Raw genomic sequence first — 8,226 nt, forward strand, 5'->3', positions numbered from 1 at the left:
ATTGCCGCCCGAGAGCAGTCTCCACCGTCCGATCCAGGTCGTGAAGAACGAGGCCATCATCCGACCGTTCATTTCAAACGGCGGTCGTCCCATCAGAAGTGACGCCACCGCCATGCGCTAACAAAAGCATGATCGCCACGTGTCAGCAGAATATAGGTCGCATTTAATGATCGCCCCTTACCATGCGCAGCCCACGTGACGGGCAGCAGGAGAGAAGAGGGGGCATGGATTCCAAGGGAACACAAGGCATGGGCGAATTACTGCCGAACGGATGGGCATCCCCAGGTCCGGCCGAGCGGATTAATGTATCGGTCGTTACTGTCAGATAGGCAGTCTAGTCAGTCGGATTTCGCCTCCTTCGACTAGACTTGAGGGGGAGGCAAGTGATCGGGCGGTTAGAACAGGGGACCCCCATTCTGATATGTCAATGCCACAAGGGAGTCAAAAGGCCAGGTGGCCGATTGAAGAAGGATGAGCTGACCTCCCGGCCGGCCGACCGGTGAACAGCCGATGGCAAAAGTCGCCCCGACAGAAGTCGGGGTTCCGACGCCCAATATAACAATAGCAAAGAGCCGAGCGGAAGGCCTAAGAGAAGGTGATATACTGCTAAAACAGTCCCTACATAGCACCCTACTGAAAATATCCCTAGCATATTGAGGCCAAGGGCTGGCCGGACGGATGCGATGTGAGTGTCGTCCGGCCGGCGCGTAAGTTGAGGGCTGGCCGGACGGCACCCCCCTTTCGGCCAGCCTGCTGGACGCCTCGGCCTGTGGTAGGTATTGAAGGACAAGAACATCTTATGACAGCTGTCAAGTCCTATGGCTAAGCTATACTCCAAGTCTGACAACGAGGTGTTCTGTTGTCCCATCGAAGACATGCGTGGACTGCAGCAGTATGGCGTCAGGTAAGCTTTCTGACAAACACATACCGAGGTATGGGCTACGGACATGTAGGCGCCTCGGTGGACGTGTAGGAGCTCTTTCACCACTCTATATAAAGAGCCTCATACTTCGCCGGAGGTACGCGATATACAAGTTTGGAGCCACTTTCCTCACTACTTGCTTGCCTGACTTGAGCGTCGGAGGGTCGCCGCCGGGAATCCCTTCCCGGCCCGACTTCTGTGCAGGTGCGCCGGAGGTTCGTGCCACCAGTCGAAGACCCATGTCAGCAAACCGGAGAGTACCGCGTGCCCAGCATCCGTTGAGTCAGCGTTCGGACAGGATCAAACCATAAAGGGATTTTAAAGGGAAATTTTATTTTTTAAAATTTCCGAAGACAAATAAGGAATTTTAATTATTGATTGAAATTGCTTTGTTTGCCCTTGTTGATGTGGCCGGCCAAGACATGGAGTTTTAAGAAATTTTGTTTAATTTTTCTTAATTAATTCATGTCAAAGAAAGTGAAGGAAATTTTATTGTAATTAAATTTCCTTATTTACCAAAGCTAAGGAATATAAAAGAGAGGGTTGGGGTGCCTTCATGAGACACAACCTCTATTATTCTCTCCCTCTTTTTCCTTGGTGTTGTGGCCGGTCATCATCTCTCCCTCTCTTCCTCTTTGTGGTGGCCGAAACCCTTCATTGCTTGGAGCTCTTGTGGTGGCCGAAACCCTTCATTGCTTGGAGCTCTTGTGGTGGTCGGATACTACTTGGAGAAGAAGAAGAAGAAGGAGAGAAAGCTTGCATCCCTTGGAGCTTAGTTGGTGGAAAAAGTTCTTCATCCTTGGATTTTGGTTCTTGGCCGAAACTTGAAGGAAGAAGAAGAAGGTGCTAGGTGGTCCTCATCTTGGAAGACCGTTGCCCACACAACGTCCGAGGTTAGAAGAGGAATACAGTAGAAGATCAAGAGGTCTTTCTAAAAGGTATAACTAGTATTTTTCCTTTCCGCATCATACTAGTTATTTTTGGAAATAATACCAAATACAAGAGGCATGTGATTCTAGTATTTCGAATTTGTTTTCGATGTTGTGTTCTTTGTTTTTTCTTTTCTTTGTGATTTGATTGTTCTTTTCGGTTGACCTAAAGTTATTTAAGGAAATTAAATATTAACTTTCCTTAAAAGGCTTTGTCTAGTCGGTGGTGGTTGTTCCCATATCCAAGAAGGTCATGTGCCTCGCCACGTCTGTACTGGGAGCCAATTTTGGAAATTAATATTTAATAGAATTAATAACCTAGGTGATTTGGATCGAAAGTGTTAAGTTCCGCAGGAGATCCAAGTCTAAACCTAAAAGAACAAATAGATTAAACTTTGGATCAAACGTGTTAAGTTCCGCAGGCGATCCAAGTTTAATTTAAAAGAACACATGGTAGCTAGGAAAAGGTTCAGACCTTTGTATAAAATTTTTGTACAGTGGAACCATTAGGTTTTCCGAGTAGCAACCAACACTTTGATCTTGAAACCACTCTTGTTTTCTACAGTCGCTTTAAATTCCTTGAATATGCCGAAGACCTCTGATTTTTGCTTCAAGAAGTATACCCAATTTTTTCAAGAAAAATGATCTATAAAAAGAATGAAATAATTACTCTTACCAAATGAACTTGGCTTTATCTAACCGCAAACATCCATATGTATAAGTTCAAGCGGCTTCTGGGTTCTTGAACTTAACTCCTTTAGAAAACCTCTTCTGAATTGCTCCCACATAGATATGCTTTACATAATTGATCAGGATGTTTGATGTAGGGTAATCCTTGTTGGAACCCCAGGTTGTTTTGATGTAATTAAACAAGTTAAGTTAGGTCCTGTGGTGTTTTGACCCTATGTCTAAGTGTGCAAGAACTTAGGAGCCAGGAAGTCGGGTGAAAGACATAACTAGCGAGAAGGAGGACACGGGAGAGAAATCTAATTGACTCGGTGTGTCTGAGGGACGAGGTGCTGCGGAAGAGTACACCGGTGAACGAGAAGGGAGTGTGCGGTGTTTCTAAGGGACGTGAAGCCGGAGCGAAAGATTGCTCGAAGAGCAAGAGATGCAACCAACGAAAAGGTCGGCACGAGAGAGAGCCGACGGCTCGGTGCGCCCAAGGGACGAAGAGCTGTGGATGAGTACATTGGCAGACGAGAAGGAGGCACGCAATGATTTCAAGGGACGAGAAGCCGAAGCGGAAGCCTGCTCGAGAAGGTCAAAATTGGGTTCGGGTGAGCCTTATTTCGGTTGGCCGAAATCACCCAAGCGAGCGGAGCAGAAGATCTAGATTGAGGCGAGAAGAACCGGAGTAGAGAGCCCGAACCCGCAAAAAGTCAACAAAGTTGACTTTAAGGGTTCGGGCGCCCAGAATGCGAATTTTAACCAGATCACGTTTGACCGTGATCTATTGCAAAGGGGATAAAGTTTTATCCCCTTTCAGGCGCTTGGAACCCTCCAGGCACCTCGACCAAGGCTATAAATATAGCCTTGGTCCAAGAAGCTATATAGAACAAGCAATTTGATATTCAACAATTGTACGCTTCTTTTGTTTAGTTCAACTTCTCATTTTCTGTGCTTGATTGCTGTAAGAGTCTTCTCCGCCTGAAGGAGATCTTTATTGCGCTTCAACTTCCTTGATTAATAATCTCCCCGGTTATAAATAAGTAAATCTTGTGAGCCCCGTCTTTCTGTTTATTTAATTATTTATGTAGGTGTTGTTTAAGTTATAAGTCTGAGAAGGGTATTTCTTTTTAATTTGTGTAGGGTTATTCAACCCCCTTCTAGCCGGCCAACGATCTCCAACAAGTGGTATTAGAGTCAGGACGTCTCAGAAGGACTAACCGCTGACTGAAACAACGAGATGACCGGAGCTAGCATCTATCCACCAACATTCAAGGGGGGTTCGCGTTTTGGAAGCGACGAATGAAGGTATTTCTTAAAACAGATTTCAGTATTTTACTAATAATGAAATATGGTTATGAAGCATTAAAGAATGCAAACGGAAAAGAAATTGAAAAACGCCTCTGGACCAAATAGAAGCGCGACAATTTCATGTCAAATGGTAAGGTTGAATATCATCTCATAAGTGTTGTACCGGTGGAGGATCTTGATAGAATCGACAACTAACAAAGTGCAAAAGAACTCTGGGAAAAGTTCTTAAAGCTCCACGAAGAACCGATTGAAACCGAATCCGACTCCTCGATGGACACCGAGTCGTGCAAAAGAAAATAAAAAGTTGAAATTAATTTTAGATAATTCTTGTCTGTTAGAAGATTTTAAAAGATTAAAATTAGAAAATGATAAATTAAAATTAAAAAATGATAATTTGAAAATACTAGTAGATATTTTAAAAAATCATGCATGCTCAAATAATTAACATATTTGAAAATTTTATGGATTAAATTTGTACCTTAGATACCATAAGGGACAAATTAGAAACATTTCAAAAAAATATGTCCCGAAGAAATTTCTAATTAATCCAGTTAACTGTAGAGCCGGTCCTGGTTGTTTAAAGGCCTTGGGCAAAACTATTTGTTATGCCCCAATTTTATCTTTCCACCAAAACTTAAACAATTTATTCAGCAGAGTGGTCAATATTTAGAATTTCTGTATCTTTTCAATCCACATATTCAACGAAGAAATGAATGCCACTGGTGGTGGTGGAATGTTTTAGAATCACACAAATAAAGCTAAAACAACAAACTTAAGTAATTACATGTTATTGATATTCTGGAAGCATCATTTAGAAGCAATATCAAATAGGAGAGGGTCCAACTAAGACCGCATACTAACCTTAGCGTGCACTTCTTCCATGTATAGACTGTCAGCAAGCAATGGAGGGAACGGTCGACATCAGTTGTGAAAACCTAAACATAGGAGAAGCATTAATATCATCTACACAAAAGTTTACAAAATTCTAATGCAACATAATCACCATGAAAGCAAACATAATTTAAGGTTCTGCTTGAGAATGTGGGAAAAATTATAGAAAAACAATAAGATAATTCAAGCATACCATGAAAACACTTTTCCACCCAGACTTCACATGATTAACACAACTCAAAACCATCTGAGAAACACATCGAACAATAAGCTCGGAATTTCAGAAGAATTACTTTTCTGCATGATGACCACAAAAGGTTTCAAGAATTCATTCTAGAAGTTATAATTAGCAAGTTCTTCTCACTCCAAAAATTTCATAGCTAATTGCTTTAGTGAATCCATTACAAAGATTGCGACCGAAAGATTTTTTGACAACCCAACTGAAACAAAAAATTCAGAAAGAACATTCCAGATGCAGGACCAAACCAATCGTATACGATTCATATTGTAATGCTTGCATGGACAAAAGGTGAGGTCGGAATAAATAGTTTCACTTGTTAAGCAAACAACTTAATAATAAACATGTTTTGAGACATACTGGGTAAAATAAGGTGTATGTCCTTCTATCTTTGTCATAAGTTCCAGGAAATGTAAGTCCAAAAAGTGTATATACTACTACAAAAGTAGCAAGTGTAGAAGGATCACTAAGACAAAAAGGAAAAAAAAAAGTAAAAAAAAACACAGAGGCAACTCATTTAAAGTGTCTTCGTGATGCACTGTTAAAGGCAAAATCATCAATAATATCATCATATTCAATATTTTCCAAAATATTTTTTTCAATACATAAAATTGTTAATCCATTTAGCCAATCTTGAGTTATTGTGGTCCGTAAATAAGATTTTATTAATTTTAATTTTGAAAAATTTCTTTCGATAGATGTCACTGTCACGGGTATTGTCAATAATATCCTATAAGCAATCATCATATTTGGAAACAAATCCATTATTTTTAAAAACTCTAATATTTGAATGGAAGACCATTTTTTATTTGTTTCATAAGATTCACTTGATAACATTACTTGCAAAACTTGTAATTTTGAAAATATATATTTTGCATCAATATCAGAAGCGTCGCCATTTTTTAAAGTATTTTCAAGATTCACACAAGAACTCATTAATTCATCATCCGTTGAAACTAATTTTGCAACATCATACAAGAACCCAAATATAGATTCAAAATATTGCAACTGTTCAAACCAAACTGTTGGTGCAGCGGAGGCCGGCAAGAGGGGGGGGGGGTGAATTGCTGAAAACAAAAATAAAACTACCCTCCTCAGATTTCAACTCAGAAATAAAATCAACAGTAAAATAATAGCAACTAAATTAACGAGACAGAAAATAAATCAGAAACAGAATTTAACCTGGTTACAACCAAGAGGGTTGTTAATCCAGGGCGATGAAAAACGCACTAAGAAAAATCTCCTTCTCTGAAGGCGGAGAAGCCTTTTACACTTTTGGAAGCTCACTAGTTGCTTAGGAATTGATTACAGTATTGATTACTTGAGTTGTAATGAATTCCTAGCTCCAGGGGTCCTTTTATAGCCCTTGAAAATTCTATCCCGAAGTTCCAAGGCGCCTCCAAGCTGGGTCAGCGGATAAAACTTTATCCGCGCATGAACGGTTTGTTTGGCCAGGTTGAAGGCGCCTTAAACAAGGCTGAAGGCGCCTTCAACCAAATTGAAGGCGCCTTCAAGCTGGAGGCGCATTCAACCTTGTTGAAGGCACCTTGAGCAGTGATTCCAGCATTGCTTCTTTCCGGCTTTGGCTTCCGATGCTCTGAACTTTTGGGTGATAGCTGCAAACCGGAATAGGGTTCACCCGAACCCAATTCCCGGTCTTCTCCTCGAGCAGGCTTCCGTCTGGCTTCTCGTCCCTCGAACGCCGTGCACGTTCTTCTCGCTCCACCGGAGTACTCTTCCGCAGCTCTCTCGTCCTTCGGATGCACCGAGCCCGTCGGCTCCCTTCCCGTGCCGTCCTTCTTGCTAGCTGCGTATTCCGCTCGACTTCCTGTGCTCCTAAGCTCCTGCACACTCAGACACAGGGATCAAACACAAAGCAGGACCTAACCAACTTGGTTGATCACATCAAAACTACCACGGGGTTCAACACAAACCTACTTTTCAATTGCCCAAGAGCAATATCGACTACTAAGATAAAATAATCTATTCGAAAAGACTCTTCCGGTGATTGATTTTCCCTTTCAGTATTAGCAATCTCATCAAAATGTCTCTTTCTACTAATTTTACGTTTTGTAGGAAATACAAGCTCAATTTCCATATCTATGCTATTTTTTTTTTACATCAACCATAGCTAAAGAAAAACCATTTTCTCTATATTTTTTAAAAAAAGAAACAAGACTAGCCAATTGTTTTACAACAACATCAAGACGCATATCCTCTTACTGTAATTTTTTACTAACTAAGTTAATTTTATGCAAAATATCATGCCAAATAACAAGGCTTAATATAAATTCAAAACTTAAAAGTTCACCAGATGCAAGCGTTTCAGCATCTCTACTTAATTTGCTATCTTCACTTATTTCTGCTAATTTAAACAAAGCTTCTCTAATTTGGGAAGCTTGAGATAGTATTGTTTTGACTGTTTCAATATGGCTTTCCCATCTTGTAGTTGACAATGATTTTAAAGTTAATCCATCAATATATTTAAGCAAAACATTCTATCTTTTTGTTGAATTAGAGAACACGGTGTACATACATTGATATGCTCCAAAAAATGATTTTGCTTTAGCACAAGAATTTGCCATGTCACAAACAACTAAATTAAGAGAATGAGAACCACATGGCATGTAAAATGCTCTAGGATTAATGTCAAGCAATCTTCTTTGCACGCCTTGATTTTTTCCTTTTATATTAGATCCATTATCATAACCTTACCCTCTCACATTATCAATATCAAGTTCTAAAGATTGTAAAACAAATTTCAATTCATTGAAAAGACCTAAACCAGTTGTATCTTCTACATTTATAAATTCTAAGAAATACTCTTCTATTTTAAGTAGAGTCTCTGAAACATCTACACATCTTATATGAGAGTTATTTATTCTTTGTGACTTGCATCCGGTGTACAATCAAGAATTACTAAAAAATATTGTCTCTTTTACTTTTTTTAATTATTGCATTCCTGACTTTGGAGGTTAGGATAGATATTAACTCATTTTGAATTTTATGATTAAGATAATGATAATGAATCTTTTTATCTTGAATGAGTCGAAAATGTTCTTGCATTATTGAATCAAAATCTGCAATCATTTCAAGTAGACCCAAAAAAATTACTATTACCATCTTCATAAATTTTGTCATGTGTACCACGAAATGCCAAATTATGTATAGCAAGACATTTGACAACAACAATTATTCTTAGCATAATGTATTTCCAATGTTTTATGTCCTTTTTAATTTATTCTTGTATTTCCTTATCAATTGTC

Source organism: Zingiber officinale, chromosome 8A (genome assembly GCF_018446385.1).
Source record: "Zingiber officinale cultivar Zhangliang chromosome 8A, Zo_v1.1, whole genome shotgun sequence".
Taxonomy (NCBI): domain Eukaryota; kingdom Viridiplantae; phylum Streptophyta; class Magnoliopsida; order Zingiberales; family Zingiberaceae; genus Zingiber; species Zingiber officinale.